The following is a 25,073-nucleotide window of genomic DNA, read 5'->3' on the forward strand; positions in this document are numbered from 1 at the left end:
CGGACGCCATGTCGCATTTGGAGAGCCCCTGATGTGTCTAAACAGTGGAAACCCCCCAATTATAAATGAAACCCTAATCCAAACGCACCACTAACCCTAATCCCAACTGTAACCCTAACCACACACCTAACCCAGACACACCCCTAATTCTAATCCCAACCCTAATCCCAACCGTAAATGTAATCCAAACCCTAACCCTAGCCCCAACCCTAGCCCTAACCCTAACCCTAACCCTAACCGGAAAATGGAAATAAATACATTTTTTTTAATTTTATTATTTTTCCCTAAGGCTAGGTTCACATTGCGTTAGGGAAATCCGTTTAGCACTAGCGGATTGCGCTAACGCAATGTCTTTTTAGGTGTCGTGTTTAGTGGTCGCGTTAACGTCCCCGCTCTGGAAGATCGGGGATCGGACCTCGGGCGCGCCGCGGACGCTGCAAGCAGCGTCTGAGGCGCGCCACAAAAGAATGGCACCTTGCTAGCGCGAGCCGAAAATGGCACGCTCTAGCGATGCGCTACACCTGAAAATCACATTGCTGTCAATGGTTGTGCTAACGGACCCGTTGCACGGCGTTAATTGTGACATTTTCGCCGTGCAACGCTGTCCGTTAGCGTTAACCCATTAACGCAATGTGAACCTAGCCTAACTAAGGGGGTGATGAAGGGGGGTTTGATTTACTTTTATAGCGAGTTTTTTAGCGGATTTTTATGATTGGCAGCCGTCACACACTAAAAGACGCTTTTTATAGCAAAAAAGTTTTTGCGTCTCCACATTTTGAGACCTATAATTTTTCCATATTTTGGTCCACAGAGTCATGTGAGGTCTTGTTTTTTGCGGGACGAGTTGACGTTTTTATCGGTTACATTTTCGGACACGTGACAGTTTTTGATCGCTTTTTATTCCGATTTTTTTGTGAGGCAGAATGACCAAAAACCAGCTATTCATGAATTTCTTTTGGGGGAGGCGTTTATACCGTTCCGCGTTTGGTAAAATTGATGAAGCAGTTTTATTCTTCGGGTCAGTACGATTACAGCGACACCTCATTTATATCATTTTTTTTATGTTTTGGCGCTTTTATACGATAAAAGCTATTTTATAGAAAAAATAATTATTTTGGCATCGCTTTATTCAGAGGACTATAACTTTTTTATTTTTTTGGTTATGATGCTATATGGCGGCTCGTTTTTTGCGGGACAAGATGACGTTTTCAGAGGTAACATGGTTATTTATATCCGTCTTTTTGATCGCGTGTTATTCCACTCTTTGTTCAGCGTTATGATAATAAAGCGTTGTTTTTTGGCTCGTTTTTTTTTTTTTTTCTTACGGTGTTCACTGAAGGGGTTAACTAGTGGGCCAGTTTTATAGGTCGGGTCGTTACGGACGCGGCGATACTAAATATGTGTACTTTTATTGTTTTTTTGTTTTTTTTTATGTAAAGAAATGTATTTATGGGAATAATATTTTTTTTTTTCTGCTTTATTTAGGAATTTTTTTTTTATTTTTTTTTTTACAAGTGTGGAAATTTTTTTTTTTACTTTTTCACTTTGTCCCAGGGGGGGACATCACAGATCACCGATCTGACAGTGTGCACAGCACTCTATCAGATCGGTGATCTGACATACAGCCGGGCAGGATTAGAGCTGCAGCTGCAGCCTGATCCTGACCCGGAAGTGCTCCCTGCAGGACCCGGATGCAGCCCGGCGGCCATTTTGGATCCGGGGACTGCAGGGAGAAGACGCTCGGTACACGGTGAGCACATCACCGTGTACCGATCGTCTCAGGGAAGCCCGCAGGGAGCCCCCTCCCTGCGCGATGCTTCCCTGCACCGCCGGCACACCGCGATCATCTTTGATCGCGGTGTGCCGGGGGTTAATGTGCCGGGAGCGGTCCGTGACCGCTCCTGGCACATAGTGCCGGATGTCAGCTGCGATAGGCAGCTGACACCCGGCCGCGATCGGCCGCGCTCCCCCCGTGAGCGCGGCCGATCGCATATGACGTACTATCCCGTCCATGGGAATTAAGTCCCAGGTCACCTGGACGGGATAGTACGTCATATGGGATTAAGGGGTTAAAGGGGCGTCTTTTTTTTTTTTTTTTTTATCTTCTTCTCCTGCAGCGCCGGCCGCCCCCAGCATTGTGCCGCCCGGGGCGGACCGCCCCCCCCGCACCCCCCTTCCTACGCCACTGCATCAGAGGCAAAGACCCAGGAATTATCTTCCTGAGCATAACCCTTCCACTTAACCAGATACTGGAGTTTCCGTCTTGAAACACGAGAATCCTAAATCTTCTCCACAATATACTCCAACTTCCCCTCCACCAAAACCGGGGCAGGAGGATCAACAGATGGAACCATAGGTGCCACGTATCTCCGCAACAATGACCTATGGAATACGTTATGGATGGAAAAAGAATCTGAAGGGTCAAACGAAAAGACACAGGATTAAGAACCTCAGAAATCCTATACGGACCAATGAAACGAGGCTTAAATTTAGGAGAGGAAACCTTCATAGGAATATGACGAGATGACAACCAAACCAAATCCCCAACACGAAGTCGGGGACCCACACAGCGTCTGCGATTAGCGAAACGTTGAGCCTTCTCCTGGGACAAGGTCAAATTGTCCACTACATGAGTCCAAATCTGCTGCAACCTGTCCACCACAGTATCCACACCAGGACAGTCCGAAGACTCAACCTGCCCTGAAGAGAAACGAGGATGGAACCCAGAGTTGCAGAAAAACGGCGAAACCAAGGTAGCCGAGCTGGCCCGATTATTAAGGGCGAACTCAGCCAAAGGCAAAAAGGACACCCAGTCATCCTGATCAGCAGAAACAAAGCATCTCAGATATGTTTCCAAGGTCTGATTGGTTCGTTCGGTCTGGCCATTAGTCTGAGGATGGAAAGCCGAGGAAAAAGACAAGTCAATGCCCATCCTAGCACAAAAAGCTCGCCAAAACCTCGAAACAAACTGGGAACCTCTGTCCGAGACGATGTTCTCTGGAATGCCATGCAAACGAACCACATGCTGGAAAAACAATGGCACCAAATCAGAGGAGGAAGGCAATTTAGACAAGGGTACCAAATGGACCATCTTAGAGAAGCGATCACAAACCACCCAAATGACTGACATTTTTTGAGAGACGGGAAGATCTGAAATAAAATCCATAGAGATATATGTCCAAGGCCTCTTCGGGACCGGCAAGGGCAAAAGCAACCCACTGGCACGAGAACAGCAGGGCTTAGCCCGAGCACAAATCCCACAGGACTGCACAAAAGAACGCACATCCCACGACAGAGATGGCCACCAAAAGGATCTAGCCACTAACTCTCTGGTACCAAAGATTCCAGGATGACCAGCCAACACCGAACAATGAACCTCAGAGATAACTTTATTCGTCCACCTATCAGGGACAAACAGTTTCTCCGCTGGGCAACGATCAGGTTTATTAGCCTGAAATTTTTGCAGCACCCGCTGCAAATCAGGGGACATGGCAGACACAATTACTCCCTCTTTGAGAATACCCGCCGGCTCAGATAAACCCGGAGAGTCGGGCACAAAACTCCTAGACAGGGCATCCGCCTTCACATTTTTAGAGCCCGGAAGGTACGAAACCACAAAGTCAAAACGGGCAAAAAACAGCGACCAACGAGCCTGTCTAGGATTCAACCGCTTGGCAGACTCGAGATAAGTCAAGTTCTTATGATCAGTCAAGACCACCACGCGATGCTTAGCTCCTTCAAGCCAATGACGCCACTCCTCGAATGCCCACTTCATGGCCAGCAACTCTCGATTGCCAACATCATAATTTCGCTCAGCAGGCGAAAACTTCCTGGAAAAGAAGGCGCATGGTTTCATCACCGAGCAATCAGAACTTCTCTGCGACAAAACAGCCCCTGCTCCAATCTCAGAAGCATCAACCTCGACCTGGAATGGAAGCGAAACATCTGGTTGACACAACACAGGGCCAGAAGAAAAACGACGCTTCAGCTCTTGAAAAGCTTCCACAGCAGCAGAAGACCAATTGTCCACATCAGCACCCTTCTTGGTCAAATCGGTCAATGGTTTAGCAATACTAGAAAAATTGCAGATGAAGCGACGATAAAAATTAGCAAAGCCCAGGAACTTTTGCAGACTTTTCAGAGATGTCGGCTGAGTCCAATCATGGATGGCTTGGACCTTAACAGGGTCCATCTCGATAGTAGAAGGGGAAAAAATAAACCCCAAAAATGAAACCTTCTGAACACCAAAGAGACACTTTGATCCCTTCACAAACAAAGAATTAGCACGCAGGACCTGAAACACCGTTCTGACCTGCTTCACATGAGACTCCCAATCATCCGAGAAGATCAAAATATCATCCAAGTATACAATCAGGAATTTATCCAGGTACTCTCGGAAGATGTCATGCATAAAGGACTGAAACACTGATGGAGCATTGGCAAGTCCGAATGGCATTACTAGGTACTCAAAATGGCCCTCGGGCGTATTAAATGCAGTTTTCCATTCATCGCCTCGCTTAATACGCACAAGATTATACGCACCACGAAGATCTATCTTGGTGAACCAACTAGCCCCCTTAATCCGAGCAAACAAATCAGATAACAGCGGCAAAGGGTACTGAAATTTAACCGTGATCTTATTTAGAAGGCGGTAATCTATACAAGGTCTCAGCGAACCATCCTTCTTGGCCACAAAAAAGAACCCCGCTCCTAATGGCGACGATGAAGGGCGAATATGCCCCTTCTCCAAGGACTCCTTCACGTAACTCCGCATAGCGGCGTGCTCAGGCACAGATAAATTAAACAGTCGACCCTTTGGGAATTTACTACCAGGAATCAAATCGATAGCACAATCACAATCCCTATGCGGAGGTACGGTATTGGACTTGGGCTCATCAAATACATCCCGGTAATCAGACAAGAACTCTGGGACCTCAGAAGGGGTGGATGACGAAATAGACAGAAATGGGACATCACCATGTACCCCCTGACAACCCCAGCTGGACACAGACATGGATTTCCAATCTAATACTGGATTATGGACTTGTAGCCATGGCAACCCCAACACGACCACATCATGCAGATTATGCAACACCAGAAAGCGAATAACCTCCTGATGTGCAGGAGCCATGCACATGGTCAGCTGGGTCCAGTACTGAGGCTTATTCTTGGCCAAAGGCGTAGCATCAATTCCTCTCAATGGAATAGGACACTGCAAGGGCTCCAAGAAAATCCCACAACGCCTAGCATACTCCAAGTCCATCAAATTCAGGGCAGCGCCTAAATCCACAAATGCCATGACAGAATAAGATGACAAAGAGCAGATCAAGGTAACGGACAAAAGAAATTTCGACTGTACCGTACCAATGGTGGCAGACCTAGCGAACCGCTTAGTGCACTTAGGACAATCGGAAATAGCATGAGTGGAATCACCACAGTAAAAACACAGCCCATTCTGACGTCTGTGTTCTTGCCGTTCAACTCTGGTCAAAGTCCTATCGCACTGCACAGGCTCAGGTTTATGCTCAGATAATACCGCCAAATGGTGCACAGATTTACGCTCACGCAAGCGTCGACCGATCTGAATGGCCAAAGACATAGACTCATTCAGACCAGCAGGCATAGGAAATCCCACCATGACATCCTTAAGGGCTTCAGAGAGACCCTTTCTGAAAATAGCTGCGAGCGCACCTTCATTCCATTGAGTGAGTACGGACCACTTTCTAAATTTCTGACAATATACCTCAATCTCATCCTGACCCTGACACAGAGCCAGCAAATTTTTCTCTGCCTGATCCACTGAATTAGGTTCATCGTACAGCAATCCGAGCGCCAGGAAAAACGCATCGATATTACTTAATGCAGGATCTCCTGGCGCAAGAGAAAATGCCCAGTCCTGAGGGTCGCCACGTAAAAAAGAAATAATGATCCTAACTTGTTGAACTGGGTCACCAGAAGAGCGAGGTTTCAAAGCCAGAAATAGTTTACAATTATTTTTGAAACTCAGAAATTTAGTTCTATCTCCAAAAAACAAATCAGGAATAGGAATTCTTGATTCTAACATAGAATTCTGAACCACAAAGTCTTGAATATTTTGTACTCTTGCCGTGAGCTGATCCACACATGAAGACAGACCTTTAATGTCCATCGCTACACCTGTGTCCTGAACCACCCAAATGTCTAGGGGAAAAAAAAGGCAAAACACAGTGCAGAGAAAAAAAAATGGTCTCAGAACTTCTTTTTTCCCTCTATTGAGAATCATTAGTACTTTGGGCCTCCAGTACTGTTATGATTAGGTAATTCAGTACCACAATGGACATAGAAGTCAGAGCACATACAGTCACCTGACAATAACCCAAAAACATAGAACGAGCTCTGAGACGTGGGAACTCTGCTGACCGCAATCCCTAATCCTCTCCAACAACACTAGAGGCAGCCGTGGATTGCGCCTAACGCTCCCAATGCAACTCGGCACAGCCTGAGAAACTAGCTAGCCTGAAGATAGAAAATAAGCCTACCTTGCCTCAGAGAAATACCCCAAAGGAAAAGGCAGCCCCCACATATAATGACTGTGAGTTAAGATGAAAAGACAAACGTAGAGATGAAATAGATTTAGCAAAGTGAGGCCCGACTTTCTGAACAGAGCGAGGATAGGAAAGGTAACTTTGCGGTCAACACAAAACCCTACAAACAACCACGCAAAGGGGGCAAAAAGACCCTCCGTACCGACTAACGGCACGGAGGTACACCCTCTGCGTCTCAGAGCTTCCAGCAAGCAAGAAAAACCAAATAAGCAAGCTGGACAGAAAAAAACAGCAAACAAAAATAACAAAAGCGGAACTTAGCTATGCAGAGCAGCAGGCCACAGGAACGATCCAGGAGGAAGCAAGTCCAATACTAGAACATTGACTGGAGGCCAGGATCAGAGCACTAGGTGGAGTTAAATAGAGCAGCACCTAACGACTTCACCACATCACCTGTGGAAGGAAACTCAGAAGCCGCAGTACCACTCTCCTCCACCAACGGAAGCTCATAGAGAGAATCAGCCGAAGTACCACTTGTGACCACAGGAGGGAGCTCTGCCACAGAATTCACAACAGTGATCCACCAGTACTACCCCTTTCTGCCCCAGCTCTTGACCAAACATTTTTAGTTGCATCCACACGATTCCTTTGACTGACAATTGACCATTATTTGCGGCGGTCAGTCGTATCACTCGGCCATCCTCTGGAATCACTAGTCGACTGAAGTATCTCTCATATACTTCTAGAGGCATTATAGTATATTCGGATCCCGTGTCAACCAAGCACCTCATCTTCTGCCCTTCAAACTCTGCTTCTATCACTGGACTACATGCAAACAAATCTTGTTCATTCCGTCAAGGGCTTTGTGTGTGTGGGGCCGCTGCTGCTTGCCCTCTCATGGCAGCGGCCGGAAGTTTAAAGCCGGCGACGGGGTTTCTGGGGCTATACGCGTCCGGCAGTAACGCGACATGTGTCCCTGGCGACCACACTTCCAGCAGGTGATTGTTCCTTGTGGACGAGGGCTTGACTCATTCTGATAGGACGACCTGGCCATTTGCGGGGTCACCGTTCCAGTGGGTGGGGCAGGAGGTCCCCGTGAGGGGGTAGAGGCGGGATCAACTGTCAGTTGAGACAATGTCAGCTTCAACTCCTTCACCTCAGCACGCAAAGCTTGTACCACGCTTACCAGCCCCTCTTCCCCCGACCCTGATGACCCACCTTCCTCCAGCTGGGCACTGTTCACTGACCCCTCGGGAACATAGGCTGATTTCTCTTCCCTTTCCACTGCAGCTCGGTAAATCTGCCAGAAAGATAACTCTGGTGCAACCCGGGCCATTTCCAACAGTTTGTCCCGGAGAAGTCTATTGGCCAAACCGGTGATGAATTGGTCTCGGAGCAAGCGGTCTACCCCCCGGAACGCCCCCATGGCCCCCGGGTCTAGTCGCTGCATCTCATTCAACGTCTCTTGCAAGATATTAGAGTACTGCATCAGGGACTCACACTCCCTCTGGGGATGATTAAAGAATAGGGACTGAAGCTGAGCCACACGCTTGGCCCCCCAAACTCCCCTCTAACAGTTCCAAAATCTTTCCTAACGTATCCCTCTCTGATTCTGGGCGCACCATCACCATACGCCTAATATCACCCTCCAGTGCATTTAATGCCAGCTCAGCGCGTAACGTGGGGGTCAAATTACACATGCGCAGAATACTCCGGATTCTCACAGCCCAATCTTGCAACGCCATATTGCGCCCATCGTATTTCGGCATGTGCAGAAGTAGAGCTCCTACAGGCACATACCCTCCCGGAGTCGCCGCGGCTGCCAGGGGAACCCCAACCCCCGAGGAGGATGCGGATACAGCGGGGTCATTTCCACCCTCGCCTCCGTCCATGACAAACACTGGATCCTGCCGACTACGCCAAAAATGTAATGACCAGAGGTCCGAATAAGATCCAGTGAGTCACAAACCAAGACCAAGGCAGAAATCTCCAACGGTATTTACTCAAAAGCAAAATAATAAAGGTAATATGGAGAATATTAAGGCAGATGCACCCCAAAGATACACTAGCTCAGCAACAGCTGAAATCACTGTGCCACTCCAAGGTCTCCTGAGAACTGTTTCTATAACAGACAAGTAAGAAATTTACCTAACAGAGCAACTAAAAACAGGAAACAAGTGTAAATTGAATGTAGTGTTATCAAGGGAGCCCCTGGAACGGCACACTGAGTATAACTTACACAACTCTAATATAAGATACACCTCTAAAGTAACAATTAAACACTCAGAGCAGAGATACCCGGGTATCTATAACTATGGTACCGTATCCTGAGATGGATTTCCTCTCAGGCAGGAATCCGCACAGGCTGCAGCCAGTCCATATCTTCAGCGCCAATAAGTTACAGCAAGCTCCTCTTGTCTTGTCGGCCGATGCCGAGCCCAAACGCCGGGGACTTAGTTAGTGGTCTCACGATGTTGTCTCTGCCTCTGTAGCTCCTAGGAATGCTTCCACGACAACCCGTCCGTCTCTGTATCAGCAGTCTGCCCAGACTTGTTTCTCCACTCAATGCACAGGGAATCCACAGACTTCCAAATACGTACTGGGTTTTAGTAAAGTCTCAGTCTTTTCTTAGATCAAGGGTTAGCTCTTCTCCAGGAAACGTTAGCAACAAAAGTCTCTCAAAAGCTTCTTTTCCTCCAAACACACTCGCAGTAAATCCACACACAGTCTCTTTTTAAGATATCACAGCAGCTTCTGCCTTTTCTTACCGCCTTTTTCTCTCAGCTCTCACTTCCTTGTTTCACTTTACACACAAGACACCAGACCCCACCCCCCAGCACACATTGTCTCCGGGAGTTTTGCAGGTTCTGTCCTCTGCTGCAGCAGGCAAAAACCACAGGGTCCTAGTGCCCTCTCAGTGGGACTACAGTTCACTCTCTTACAGGTGCACTATATCCGCTGTCTGTCCTGAGCAAAAATCGACCTGTAGAAGCGCAGGCATAGCGCGAAACGGCCGTCGTCCTCCCCTGCTCACACGAGCTTCGGCTCCCTCTCCCCCGGCCATGACTTTTATCTGGAGTTGTCGTTGTTAATAAAGAAGTAACTTTACCGAAGACTGGTGAGTGCCCTCATTTTTTACTTACAAGGAGCGCATATATATATATATATATATATATATATATATAGCTCTGGAGAATTAATTCCAATCTTTTGGTATGATCAGCCCGATCTGATCCATCTTTCCAGTGATCAGCCAACACTAGTTGGAATCAGTAGGCCTCACTACATTATATTACCCTCAAAGTTTCCCTTGAAGGCAAAAATCACATAGTATTTTATATCAGCACCTTATAGTCTAGCATTTTTCACATTTGTGCAAAATAAACTTTGCAATAATTATGCATAATGGAATTGTTTTAATACAATGTTAAATGGTTAAGTAGCTTACCAGAGTCATGCAGAAGGAACTGCTGCTGGACACCATCAATACTGATCTCCTGGAACTCCAGGGGGATAACAAGTTGATCAAGGGTTTGAGGTAACCTTGGGATATTGCCAAGTTGCCTTGCTAATCGTATTGTCCTCTTCAGTGATGCTTTCCTTGGGAGAAGTGCTGCAACATTAGAATGGGCTCCTGAAACGATGTCTGTGAGAATCTGTTGTGGTGTCTCCTGTGTTGTCCTTGCCCTGGTGACTGCCTCATTAACAAGTCGGATTGCTTTAGGTCTTGCAGCTTGTGCTGCGTGACTGAGAAGATTGACTACTTTCACAACTTCGCCAGATTCTTCATTGGTCCAAACACGTCCCTTGCAAGTCGACCGTTTTTCACATACCCAGATGGAATGGACATCATCAGCGGTTCGTTTGGAAAATAAGTAAATGTGATTCTCATGGACCAACTTCCTCCTTCCACGTTTGGACAGAACTGAATTCATAGTTGTAGAAAGTGAATTGCTGTGGAAGCTGACTGATTTTTTGTGGCAGTACACTTCTCTCTTTGTGGAGATTTCAGACACTGCTATATTCTGATGTACAGGTGGAATAAAAGCTAGTCTAATGTAACTTGCAGGACATGTGACCTGCTACTTGTTACATCTGCAACAAAACTTGCAACAAAGCAGGTCAGTGCTGGGTCAGGTAAAAGTTCAAAATTGTTTAGATTTTAGGCCTCTTGCACACTGTAATTTTAGAGTGGTTTCACACTTGTGTTTGTGGCCGCCAGAGGTCAATCCGCTCTGGATCTGACATCCAGCTGACCCCAGAGCAATGCTGGCGGAATGCTGGCATTCCGCTCGCATTGCCCATAGAAGTGAACGGCTCGGTTCCGCGATCTGCAGCCGCCCGTTCGCTTTCATAATGCCGCATTCCGCTATCAGTGTCAGAATAAAAAGAAGAGCTTTTTCTTCTTTTCGTTCCACTGCAGGTTAGCGGAATGCGGCATCACAGAAGCGAACAGGCGGCCTGTAGTGCATATGTAGCGGAAGTGTAAAAGCACCCTTATGCTGCCACTGTTTTAGAACTCTAAAGCACGTGCTTTACTGGCATTTTTCAGAGCGCTTTTGTGAGCGCTCTCGGTAATGACCCATAAGATACAGGCTATTGATGAATGCTAAGTGCTCAAAAATAGCTCCTGTAATAAAATAAAAAGAGCTGGCTGTCTAAGGGTCACTTTCGTCTTTCTGTCTGTAACGTTTTATTCGTACATTCATTTGTCGCGGCGTCTGTCTGTCTGTCAAGTCGCTGATTGGTCATGGCAAAACGCCCACGACCATTGCCACGACCAATCAGCGACGGTCACAGGCTGCCAGAAAAATGGCCGCTGCTTCACTGCCCTGCACTCACCGCTGACCGCTCACACAGGGTTAATGCCAGCGTTAATAGATCGCGGTGTACCGCACTCCGTTAATGCTACTATTAACCCTGTGTGACCAACTTTTCACTATTGATCGTGCCTATGCAGCATCAATAGTGAAAAGATGTAATGTTAAAAATAAAAAAATTTTAAAAAAAGTTATTCTCACCCCCTCCGATGTCGCGCTGTCCTCCGCGCCTCTCTCCAGTGCACGCCGTGCCTTCCGGTCCGAACGATGCTATGCGTCCAGGACCTGCGATGATGTCACGGTCATGTGACCGCAACATCATCGCAGGTCCTATGCTCAGACCGGAAGCCACTGCCAGCACTGCAGAGAGGCGCGAGGACTTCAGGGCCCGTGGCTGAGGTGAGTATATCTTTATTATTTTTTTTAACACGAATATAGTGCCCACATTCCTAGACTACGTGGGCAGTGCAATATACTACGTGACAAGTGCAATATACTATGTCGGCTGGCCAATATACTACATGTGCTGTGCAATTTACTACGTGGACTGTGCAATTTACGTGCGCTGTCCAAAATACTACTTCGGCTGTCCAATATACTACATGGCCTGTGCAATGTACTACGTGGACTGTCCAATATACTACATAACCTGTGCAACATACCACGTGGCTGCGCCTTCTAGAATACCCAATACGTTAGAATCGGGCCACCATCTAGTATATTCAAAATTGGCAATCTTCTTAGCGATTTTCCAGTGCTTAGCACTTGGGAAAGTGGCTACTGTGAAAGAGGTCTTAGGGCTAAAACACAAGGCCAAAATTCCCTGCCTAATTTGGGGCCAAAACATCTGGGGGGCAAAAAGCTGGGGGTGAAACATCCGGGGGCAAACTGCTGGGCGCGAAACATCCAGGGGCGAAACATCCGGGGCAAAACATCCGGGGGCGAACTGCTGGGGGCGAAACATCCGGGGGCGAAACATCCGGGGGCGAACTGCTGGGGGTGAAACTGCTGGGTGCGAACTGCTGGGGGCGAAACATCCGGGGGCGAAACATCCAGGGGCGAAACATCCGGGGGCGAACTGCTGGGGGCAAAACATCCGGGGGCGAAACATCCGGGGGCGAACTACTAGAGGCGAAACATCCGGGGGAGAACTGCTGGGGGCAAAACATCCGGGGGCGAACTGCTGGGGGCGAAACATCCGGGGGCGAACTGCTGGGGGCGAATCATCCGGGGGCGAACTGCTGGGGGCGAAACATCCAGGTGCGAAACATCCGGGGGCGAACTGCTGGGGGCAAAACATCCGGGTGCGAAACATCCGGGGGCGAACTGCTGGAGGCGAAACATCCGGGGGCGAACTGCTGGGGGCAAAACATCCGGGGGCGAACTGCTGGTGCGAAACATCCGGGGGCGAACTGCTGGGGGCGAAACATCCGGGGGCAAACTGCTGGGGGCGAAACATCCGGGGGCCAACTGCTGGGTGCGAAACATCCGGGGGCGAACTGCTGGGGGCGAAACATCCGGGGGCGAACTGCTGGGGGCGAAACATCCGGGGGCGAACTGCTGGCGCGAATCATCCGGGGGCGAACTGCTGGGGGCGAAACATCCAGGTGCGAAACATCCGGGGGCGAACTGCTGGGGGCAAAACATCCGGGGGCGAAACATCCGGGGGCGAACTGCTGGGGGCGAACTGCTGGGGGCGAAATGTGCGGGGGCGAAACATCCTGGGGGCGAAATGCTGGGGGCGAAATGTTCGGGGGCGAAGTGTACCTGGGGGCGAACTGCTGGGGGCGAACTGCTGGGGGCGAACTGCTGGGGGTAAAACTTCCTAAAACCGGTATTAGTCATCTATGTTAACTCACATACCAGCTGTTCATTTCTGTTGTGTGTCGTCTGAAGTCCATGGAGAATGATGAAGAAGGCAGGAGGTGACAGCCCCCACGTGACAGCCCCCCCCCTCCTAAGAGCTGTAATTATATATGTGTCCCATAGAGGACGTATTCTCTATATATGTTGTTGACTTTACTCTGAGCTAAGTATACAGAAATAACTCATGTAATGTCAGCGAGAGGCAATGTGCTCAGTACAGAAATGAGAATAAGAATAATTAAATTAATAATTAATATTTAACAAGGTCTGGCATTGTCATGCATTAGGAGGAACCCAGGGCAAACCGCACCAGTATATGGTCTCACAAGGGGTCTGAGGATCTCAGCTCGGTACCTAATGGCAGTCAGGCTACCTCTGGCGAGCACATGGAAGGCTGTGCGGCCCTCCAAAGAAATGCCACCCCACACCATTACTGACCCACTGTCAAACAGGTCATGCTGAAGGCATGCAGGCAGCAGATTGCTCTCCACAGCATCTCCAGACTCTGTCACATGTGCTCAGTGTGAACCTGCTTTCATCTGTGAAGAGCACAGGGCGCCAGTGGCGAATTTGACAATCCTGGTGTTCTGTGGCAAATGCCAAGCGTCCTGCATGGTGTTGGGTTGTGAGCACAACTCCCATCTGTGGGATCAACCTCATGGAGTCGGTTTCTAACCATTTGTGCAGACACATACACATTTGTGGCCTGCTGGAGGTCATTTTGCAGGGCTCTGGCAGTGCTCCTCCTGTTTCTCCTTACACAAAGGCTGAGATAGCGGTCCTGCTGCTGGGTTGTGCACAGGGCCGGCTCCAGGTTTTTGAGGGCCCCGGGTGAAAGAGTCTCAGTGGGCCCCCCTCTTAAACACATACCATGCTTCATGATGCTCAGATATAGCAGAGAAATATACCACAGCCCACGTAGCATATAACACAGCCCACGTAGCATATAGCACTGGCCACGTAGCATATAGCACAGGCAGCCCACGTAGCATATAGCACAGGCAGCCCACGTAGTATATAGCACAGGCAGCCCACGTAGTATATAGCACAGGCAGCCCACGTAGTATATAGCACAGGCAGCCCACCTAGTATATAGCACAGGCAGCCCACGTAGTATACAGCACAGGCAGCCCACGTAGTATACAGCACAGGCAGCCCACGTAGTATATAGCACAGGCAGCCCACGTAGTATATAGCACAGGCAGCCCACGTAGTATATAGCACAGGCAGCCCACGTAGTATATAGCACAGGCAGCCCACATAGTATATAGCACAGGCAGCCCTTATAGTATATAGCACAGGCAGCCCAGCTCACCCACCACCACGCCATCGCCGTCGCCCCCGACCGTTGTGGACACAGGATCTGAGCACATGCACTGATGAATGCTGCTCGTCTTCTGCTGCTCGCTGCGCTGGAACTGGACGGTGCAACCGGGTCCCAGACCATGTCGCGACGTGATCTGTGTGTCAGCGGCAGCGCTGCTCTTCTTAGTGATGAGCTCCTCACTCTCACCCGGAAGTGACGACCACAGGCCCGGAAGTGACTCTTCTATCCCCATGGACAGTGATTGGTGAGTATTCCTGCTGCAGTGAGTGTGTTGTGAATTCTGTGGCAGAGCTCCCTCTTGTGGTCACAAGTGGTACTTCGGCTGATTCTCTCTGTGATCTTCCGTTGGTGGAGAAAAGTGGTACTGCGGCTTCTGAGTTTCCTTCCTCAGGTGATATGGTGAAGTCGTTAGGTGCTACCCTATTTAACTCCACCTGGTGCTTGGATCCTTGCTTCCAGTCAATGTTCTAGTGTTGGACCTGTTTCCTCCTGGAGTGTTCCTGTGGCCTGCTGATCTGCATAGCTAAGTTCCTCTTTGCTATTTGTTTGCTGTTTTTTCTATTCCAGCTTGTCTATTTGTTTTTTCTGCTAGCTGGAAGCTCTGGGACGCAGAGGGTGTACCTCCGTGCCGTTAGTTCGGTACGGAGGGTCTTTTTGCCCCCTTTGCGTGGATATTTTAGGGTTTTGTGTTGACCGCAAAGTTGCCTTTTCTATCCTCGCTCTGTTCAGGGAGTGGGGCCTCACTTTGCTAAATCTATTTCATCTTTACGTTTGTCTTTTCATCTTAACTCACAGTCATTATATGTGGGGGCTGCCTTTTCCTTTGGGGTATTTCTCTGAGGCAAGGTAGGCTTATTTTCCATCTTCAGGCTAGCTAGTTTCTCAGGCCGTGCCGAGTTGCATAGGCAGCGTTAGGCGCAATCCACGGCTGCCTCTAGTTGTGTTGGAGAGGATTAGGGATTGCGGTCAACAGAGTTCCCACGTCTCAGAGCTCGTTCTTATTTTTGGGTTATTGCCAGGTCACTGTATATGCACTGACCTCTATGTCCATTGTGGTACTGAATTACCATCCATAACAGCTGATACCCCATATGTGGGGGTAAACCACTGTTTGGGCGCATGGGAGAGCTCGGAATGGAAGGAGCGCCGTTTGACTTTTCAATGCAAAATTCACAGGAATTGAGATGAGACACCATGTTGCGTTTGGAGAGCCACTGATGTGCCTAAATATTGAAACCCCCCACAAGTGACACCATTTTGGAAAGTAGACCCCCTAAGGAACTTATCTAGATGTGTGGTGAGCACTTTGACCCACCAAGAGCTTCACAGAAGTTTATAATGCAGAGCCGTAAAAATAAAACAAACATTTTTTCCCACAAATATTATTTTTTAGCCCCCAGTTTTGTATTTTCCCGAGGGTAACAGGAGAAATTGGACCCCCCAGGGAACTTATCTAGATGTGTTGTGAGAACTTTGAGCCCCCAAGTGTTTCACTACAGTTTCTAACGCAGAGCCGTGGAAATAAAAAAAAACATTGCCCCCAAAATTATTTTTTAGCCCCCAGTTTTGTATTTTCTCGAGGGTAACAGGAGAAATTGGACCCCAAAGTTTGTTGTCCAATTTGTCCTGAGTGCGCTGATGCCCCATATGTGGGGGGGAACCACCGTTTGGGCGCATGGGAGGGCTCGGAAGGGATGGAGCGCCATTTGGAATGCAGACTTAGATGGAATGGTCTGCAGGCGTCACATTGCGTTTGCAGAGCCCCTAATGTACCTAAACAGTAGAAACCCCCACAAGTGACCCCATATTGGAAACTAGACCCCCCACGAACTTATCTAGATGTGTTGTGAGAACTTTGAGCCCCCAAGTGTTTCACTACAGTTTATAACGCAGAGCCGTGAAAATTAAAAAATCTTTTTTTTCCCACAAAACTTATTTTTTAGCCCCCAGTTTTGTATTTTCCCAAGGGTAACAGGAGAAATTGCACCCCAAAAGTTGTTGTCCAATTTGTCCTGAGTACGCTGATACCCCATATGTTGGGGTATACTCCTGTTTGGGCACACGGGAGAGCTCGGAAGGGAAGGAGCACTGTTTTACTTTTTCAACGCAAAATTGGCTGGAATTGAGATCGGACGCCATGTCGCGTTTGGAGGGCCCCTGATGTGTCTAAACAGTGGAAACCCCCCAATTATAACTGAAACCCTAATCCAAACACACCCCTAACCCTAATTCCAACGGTAACCCTAACCACACCTCTAACCCAGACACACCCCTAACCCTAATCCCAACCCTATTCCCAACCGCAAATGTAATCCAAACCCTAACCCTAACTTTAGCCCCAACACTAACTGTAGCCTTAACCCTAACTGTAGCCTTAACCCTAACTGTAGCCTTAACCCCAACTGTAGCCTTTACCCTAACTGTAGCCTTAACCCTAGCCCTAACCCTAGCCCTAACCATAACCCTAGCCCTAACCCTAACCCTAGCCCTAACCCTAGCCCTAACGCTAGCCCTAGTCCTAACCCTTGCCCTAACCCTAACCCTAGCCCTAACCCTAGCCCTAACCCTAACCCTAGCCCTAACCCTAGCCCTAACCCTAACCCTAGCCCTAACCCTAACCCTAACCCTAGCCCTAACCCTAATGGGAAAATGGAAATAAATACATTTTTTAAATTTTTTTTATTTTTCCCTAACTAAGGGGGTAATGAAGGGGGGTTTTATTTACTTTTATAGTGGGTTTTTTAGCGGATTTTTATGATTGGCAGCCGTCACTCACTGAAAGACGCTTTTTATTGCAAAAAATATTTTTTGCGTTACCACATTTTGAGAGCTATAATTTTTCCATATTTGAGTCCACAGAGTCATGTGAGGTCTTGTTTTTTGCGGGACGAGTTGTCGTTTTTATTGGTAACACTTTCGGGCACATGACATTTTTTGATCGCTTTTTATTCCGATTTTTGTGAGGCAGAATTAGCAAAAACCAGCTATTCATGAATTTCTTTTGGGGGAGGCGTTTATACCGTTCCGCGTTTGGTAAAATTGATAAAGCAGTTTTATTCTTCGGGTCAGTACGATTACAGCGACATCTCATTTATATTATTTTTTTTATGTTTTGGCGCTTTTATACGATAAAAACTATTTTATAGAAAAAATAATTATTTTTGCATCGCTTTATTCTGAGGACTATAACTTTCTTATTTTTTTGCTGATGTTTCTATATGGCAGCTCGTTTTTTGCGGGACAAGATGACGCTTTCAGCGGTGCCATGGTTATTTATATCTGTCTTTTTGATCGCGTGTTATTCCACTTTTTGTTCGGCGGTATGATAATAAAGCGTTGTTTTTTGCCTCGTTTTTTTTTTTTTTCTTACGGTGTTTACTGAAGGGGTTAACTAGTGGGCCAGTTTTATAGGTCGGGTCGTTACGGACGCAGCGATACTAAATATGTGTACTTTTATTGTTTTTTTTTTTATTTGGATAAAGAAATGTATTTATGGGAATAATATTTTTTTTTTTCTTCATTATTTAGGATTTTTTTTTTTTTACACACTTGCAAAATTGTTTTTTAACTTTTTTACTTTGTCCCAGGGGGGGACAATACAGATCGGTGATCTGCTAGTTTGCACAGCACTCTGACAGATCACCGATCTGTCAAACAGCGCTGCAGCGTTACCAAGTGCCTGCTCTGAGCAGGCACTTGGTAAGCCACCTCCCTCCCTGCAGGACCCGGACCCGCGGCCATCTTGGATCCGGGACTTGCTGCAGGGAGGAGGTAAGAGACCCCCGGAGCAACGCGATCACATCGCGTTGCTGCGGGGGTATCAGGGAAGCACACAGGGAGCCCCCTCCCTGCGCGATGCTTCCTTGCACCGCCGGCACATCGCGATCATGTTTGATCGCGGTGTGCCGGGGGTTAATGAGCCGGGGGCGGTCCGTGAACGCTCCTGGCACATAGTGCCGGATGTCAGCTGCGATAAGCAGCTGACACCCGGCCGCGATCGGCCGCGCTCCCCCCGTGAGCGCGGCCGATCGCCTATGACGTACTATTCCGTCCTTGGGAAGTAAAGCCCACCCCACATGGACGGAATAGTACGTCTAATGGCAGAAAGGGGTTAAGTGTTCCCTTTATTTTTTTGAGCAGTGTATATTATATATATCTGTAATATAACGCTGGAAGCATCACTCTCTCCCACCACTTTATAGACTGCGCAAGCGCCTGCGCAGACGCTCCCAGCATTATATTAAGGCCACAGTGTCCGTCTTAAAGAAAAATGGCGCCGGAAAGCGCCGACTGCACTGGTACCGATGTCGGCGTCACAATCTCACCTACTGTAGAAGTCCACTGCCACAGTGTCCCCATGCCTCCTGATTTCGACGAATCTCCCACTGCTCCCAGAATGGGCGCTTTCTGGCGCCATTTTCTTGAAGAGACACTGCGGCAATTGGCGCCCACACAGTCTGCGCTTTCCGGTGCCATTTTCTTGAAGACACACTGCAGTCTCTCTTCAAGAAAATGGCGCCAGAAAGCGTGACTGAACAGGCGCTGATTCCAGGAGCAGGGGGACATTTATGGGCTGGAATCAGGGGGCATGGGGACACGGTGGGCACGATCCCACCCTCTCATGATATTGCGGCACTTCATGCCACAGTAAATTACTTACTTACGCCCCCTGATTCCGGCGCATGAATGTCCCCCTGCTCTCGGAATCGGCGCCTGCGCAGTCCGCGCTTCCCGGTGACATTTTCTTGAATACATACTGCAGTGTGTCTTCAACAAAATGGCGCCTGAAAGAGCGGACTGCACAGGCGCTGATTCCGGGAGCAGGGGGACATTTATAGGCTGGAATCAGGGGGTGTGGGGCAGTACAGGTACGCTTAGTACAGCCGCACTCAGTACAGCCGCACTCAGCACTCAGTATAGCCGCACTCAGGCAGTATAGCCGCAGTCAGGGAGTACAGCCGCAGTCAGGCAATACAGCTGCACTCAGGCAGTACAGGAATGCTCAGTATAGCTGCACTTAGTATAGCCGCACTCAGGCAGTATAGCCATGCTCAGTACAGCTGCACTTAGTAGAGCCGCACTCAGGCAGTACAGGCACGCTCAGTATAGCCGCACTCAGGCAGTATAGCCACACTCAGGCAGTACAGCCGCACTCAGTATAGCCGTACTACGGCAGTACAGCCTCACTCAGTATAGCCGTGCTCAGACAGAACAGAGGGGCTCAGTATAGTCACACTCAGGCAGTACAGCGGCGCTCAGTATAGTAGCACTCAGGCAGTACAGCCACGCTCAGTATAGCCGCACTCAGGCAGTACAGTCGCTCTCAGTATAGCTGCACTTAGGCAGTACAGCCACAATCAGTACAGCCGCACTGAGGGAGTACAGGCACGTTCATTATAGCTGCACTCATGCAGTACAGGCACGCTCAGTATAGCCGCACTCATGTAGTACAGCCGCACTCAGTATAGCCGCACTCAGGCAGTACAGCCATGCTCAGTATAGCCGCACTCAGGCAGTACAGCCACACTCAGTATAGCCGCACTCAGGCAATAGAGCCACACTCAGCAGGCAATAGAGCAGCAGAGAGAGAGATGGTAGCAGCACATGAAAGAATGGGGGCGCAGAATGGGTGCAACACATGACAGAATGGGGGCGCAGGATGAGAGCAACACATGACAGAATGGGGGCGCAAGATGGGTGCAGCACATGACAGAATGGGCGTGCATGATGAGAGCAGCACATGACAGAATGGGGGCGCAGGATGGGAGCAGCACATGACAGAATAGGGGTGCAGGATGGGAACAGCACATGACAGAACCTGGGGGCGCAGGATGGGAGGAGCACATGACAGAATGGGGTCGCAGGATGGGAGCAGCACATGACAGAATGGGGGCGCAGGATGGGAGCAGCACATGACAGCATGGGGGCGCAGGATGGGAGCAGCACATGACAGAATGGGGGCGCAGGATAAGAGCAACACTTGACAGAATGGGGGTGCATGATGGGAGCAGCACATTACAGAATAGGGGTGCAGGATGAGAGCAACACATGACAGAATGGGGGCGCAGGATGGGAGCAGCACATGACAGAATGGGGGTGCAGGATGGGAACAGCACATTACAGAATAGGGGCGCAGGATGGGAGCAGCACATTACAGGATGGGGACGCAGGATGAGTGCAGCACATGACAAGATGGGGGCGCAGGATGGGAGCAGTAAATGACAGAATGGGGGTGCAGGATGGGAGCACCACATGACAGAATGGGGCACAGGATGGGTGCAGCACATTGCAGAATGGGGGCGCAGGATGGGAGCAACACATGACAGGATGGGGATGCAGGATGAGTGCAGCACATGACAAGATGGGGACGCAGGATGGGAGCAGTAAATGATAGAATGGGGGTGCAGGATGGGAGTACCACATGACAGAATGGGGCGCAGGATAGGTGCAGCACATTACAGATTGAGGGCGCAGGATGGGAGCAGCACATGACAAGATGAGGGCACAGGAAGAGAGTAGCACATGACAAGATAGAGGTGCACAAAACAGGATGGGGGCACAGGATGGGAGCAGCATATTACGGAATAGGGGTGCAGGATGGGAGCAGCACATGACAGCATGGGGCACAGGATGGGAGCAGCACATGACAGGATGGGGGCGCAGGATGGGAGCAGTAAATGACAGAATGGGGGTTCAGGATGGGAACAGCACATTACAGAATGGGGGAGCAGGATGAGAGCAGCACATGACATGATGGGGACACAGGATGAGTGCAGCACATGGCAGGATGGGGACACAGGATGAGAGTAGCATATGACAGGATGGGGCGCATGATGGGAGCAGCACATGACAGAATGGGGGCGCAGGATGGGAGCAGCACATTACAGAATAGGGGCACAGGATGGGAGCAGCATATGACAGAATGGGGTGCAGGATGGGAGCAAGACATGACAGAATGGGGGCGCAAGATGGTCACAGCACATGACATAATGGGGCGCAGGATGGGAGCAGCAGATTACAGAATAGGGGAGCAGGATGGGAGCAACACATGACAGAATAGGGCGCAAGATGGGAGCAGCACATGACAGAATGGGGGCGCAGGAAGGAAGCAGCACATTACAGAATGGGGGCGCAGAATGGGAGCAGCACATGACAGAATGGGGGCGCAGGATGGGAGCAGCACATTACAGAATAGGGGTGCAGGATGGGAGCAGCATATGACAAAATGGGGTGCAGGATCGGAGCAAGACATGACAGAATGGGGGCGCAAGATGGTCACAGCACATGACAGAATGGGGCGCAGGATGGGAGCAGCAGATTACAGAATAGGGGCGCAGGATGGGAGCAACACATGACAGAATGGGGCGCAAGATGGGAGCAGCACATGACAGAATGGGGGCGCAGAAAGGAAGCAGCACATTACAGAATGGGGGCGCAGGATGGGAGCAGCACATGACAGAATGGGGGCGCAGGATGGGAGCAGCACATTACAGAATAGGGGCGCAGGATGGGAGCAGCATATGACAAAATGGGGTGCAGGATCGGAGCAAGATATGACAGAATGGGGGTGCAAGATGGGCACAGCACATTACAGAATAGGGGAGCAGGATGGGAGCAACACATGACAGAATGGGGCGCAAGATGGGTGCAGCACATGACAGAATGGAGGCGCAGGAGAGCAACGCATGACAAAATGGGGGCACAGGATGGGAGCAGCACATAACAGAATAGGGGTGCAGGATGGGAGCTGCACATAACAGAATGGGGCCGCAGGATGGGAACAGCACATTACAGAATGGGGGCGCAGGATGGGAGCAGCACATGACAGAATGGGGGCGCAGGATGGGAGCAGCACATGACAGAATGGGGCGCAGGATGGGAGCAGCACATGACAGCATGGGGGCGCAAGATGGGAGTAGCACATGACAAAATGGGGTCACAGGATGGGAGCAGCTCATGTCAGCATGGGGGCACAGGATAGGAGCAGCACATGTCAGCATGGGGGCGCAGGATGGGAACAGCACATTACAGAATGGGGGCGCAGGATGGGAGCAGCACATTACAGGATGGGGACGCAGGATGAGTGCAGCACATGACAAGATGGGGGCGCAGGATGGGAGCAGTAAATGACAGAATGGGGGTGCAGGATGGGAGCACCACATGACAGAATGGGGCGCAGGATGGGTGCAGCACATTACAGATTGAGGGCGCAGGATGGGAGCAGCACATGACAAGATGAGGGCACAGGAAGAGAGTAGCACATGACAAGATGGAGGTGAATAAAACAGGATGGGGGCACAGGATGGGAGCAGCATATTACAGAATAGGGGTGCAGGATGGGAGCAGCACATGACAGCATGGGGGCTCAGGATGGGAGCAGCACATGACAGGATGGGGGCGCAGGATGGGAGCAGTAAATGACAGAATGGGGGTGCAGGATGGGAACAGCACATTACAGAATGGGGGAGCAGGATGAGAGCAGCACATGACATGATGGGGACACAGGATGAGTGCAGCACATGGCAGGATAGGGGCAGAGGATGAGAGTAGCATATGACAGGATAGGGGCGCATGATGGGAGCAGCACATGACAGAATGGGGGCGCAGGATGGGAGCAGCACATTACAGAATAGGGGTACAGGATGGGAGCAGCATATGACAGAATGTGGTGCAGGATGGGAGCAAGACATGACAGAATGGGGGCGCAAGATGGTCACAGCACATGACAGAATGGGGCGCAGGATGGGAGCAGCAGATTACAGAATAGGGGCGCAGGATGGGAGCAACACATGACAGAATGGGGCGCAAGATGGGAGCAGCACATGACAGAATGGGGGCGCAGGAAGGAAGCAGCACATTACAGAATGGGGGCGCAGGATGGGAGCAGCACATGACAGAATGGGGGCGCAGGATGGGAGCAGCACATTACAGAATAAGGGCGCAGGATGGGAGCAGCATATGACAAAATGGGGTGCAGGATCGCAGCAAGACATGACAGAATGGGGGTGCAAGATGGGCACAGCACATGACAGAATGGGGTGCAGGATGGGAGCAGCACATTACAGAATAGGGGCGCAAGATGGGAGCAACACATGACAGAATGGGGCGCAAGATGGGTGCAGCACATGACAGAATGGAGGCGCAGGAGAACAACACATGACAAAATGGGGGCACAGGATGGGAGCAGCACATAACAGAATAGGGGTGCAGGATGGGAGCTGCACATGACAGAATGGGGCCGCAGGATGGGAACAGCACATTTCAGAATGGGGGCGCAGGATGGGAGCAGCACATGACAGAATGGGGGCGCAGGATGGGAGCAGCACATGACAGAATGGGGCGCAGGATGGGAGCAGCACATGACAGCATGGGGGCGCAAGATGGGAGTAGCACATGACAAAATGGGGTTACAGGATGGGAGCAGCTCATGTCAGCATGGGGGCACAGGATAGGAGCAGCACATGTCAGCATGGGGGCGCAGGATGGGAGCAGCACATTACAGATTGGGGCGCAAGATGCGAGCAGCACATGACAGGATGGGGGCGCAAGATGGGTGCAGCACATGACAGAATGGGGCACAGGTTGGGAGCATCACATGACAGAATGGGGGCACAGGATGGAGCAGCACATGACAAAATGAAGGTGCAGGATGGAAGCAGCACATTACAGAATGGGGGCGCAGGATGGGAGCAGCATATTACAGATTGGCGGCGTAGGATGGGAGCAGCAAGTGACAGGATGGGGGCACAGAGTAGGAGCAGCACTGTTTTGGACCTGGTGGTTAGGAGCACCCGGCACGACCTGATAGTTAAACTCACGCAGGACAAGCTCTGGGATGTGGGAGCTCTGCTGACCGCAGGCCCTAATCCTATCACAACAACTAGAAATAGCTGTGGAGCATTCCTGACTCTCCCTAGATGCCTCTTCACAGCCTAAGAGCTAGCTAGCCCTAGAGATAGAAAATAAAGCCTACCTTGCCTCAGAGAAATTCCCCAAAGGAAAAGGCAGCCCCCCACATATATTGACTGTGAGTAAAGATGAAAGTCACAAACGCAGAAATGAAACAGGTTTCAGCAAAGGGAGGCCAGACTTACTAAACAGACAGAGGATAGGAAAGGTATCTTTGCGGTCAGCACAAAAAACTACAAAAGACCACGCAGAGTGTGCAAAAAGACCTCCGCACCGACTCACGGTGCGGAGGTGCCACTCCGCATCCCAGAGCCTCCAGCCAGCAAGACAAAATCATGATAACCAGCTGGACAAAGAAAGGAGAAGACAGGCCACCAGAAAGATCCAAGAGCGAACCGAACCAATGCAGGAACATTGACAGCTGGCATGGAGCAACGATCCGAGTGGTGTCAAATAGAGCAGCCAACCAAAGGATAAACCACGTCACCTGTGTAAGGAACCTCAGAAGCAGCAGCTTCACTCACAGCCACCAGAGGGAGTCCATGGACAGAACTCGCCGAAGTACCATTCACGACCACAGGAGGGAGTTCGACAACAGAATTCACAACAGTAACCCCCCCCCTTGCG

General features: G+C 49.9%; 1 protein-coding gene across 1 annotated transcript in view; it reads right to left on the reverse strand.

Annotated features, from left to right (window-relative positions):
- Window positions 1-25,073, reverse strand: part of LOC138663510 (oocyte zinc finger protein XlCOF22-like) — a 312,274-nt gene that overhangs the window by 207,709 nt on the left and 79,492 nt on the right. The gene's annotated exons all lie outside the window — the stretch shown is intronic.

This window comes from Ranitomeya imitator, chromosome 2 (assembly GCF_032444005.1).
Source record: "Ranitomeya imitator isolate aRanImi1 chromosome 2, aRanImi1.pri, whole genome shotgun sequence".
NCBI lineage: Eukaryota > Metazoa > Chordata > Amphibia > Anura > Dendrobatidae > Ranitomeya > Ranitomeya imitator.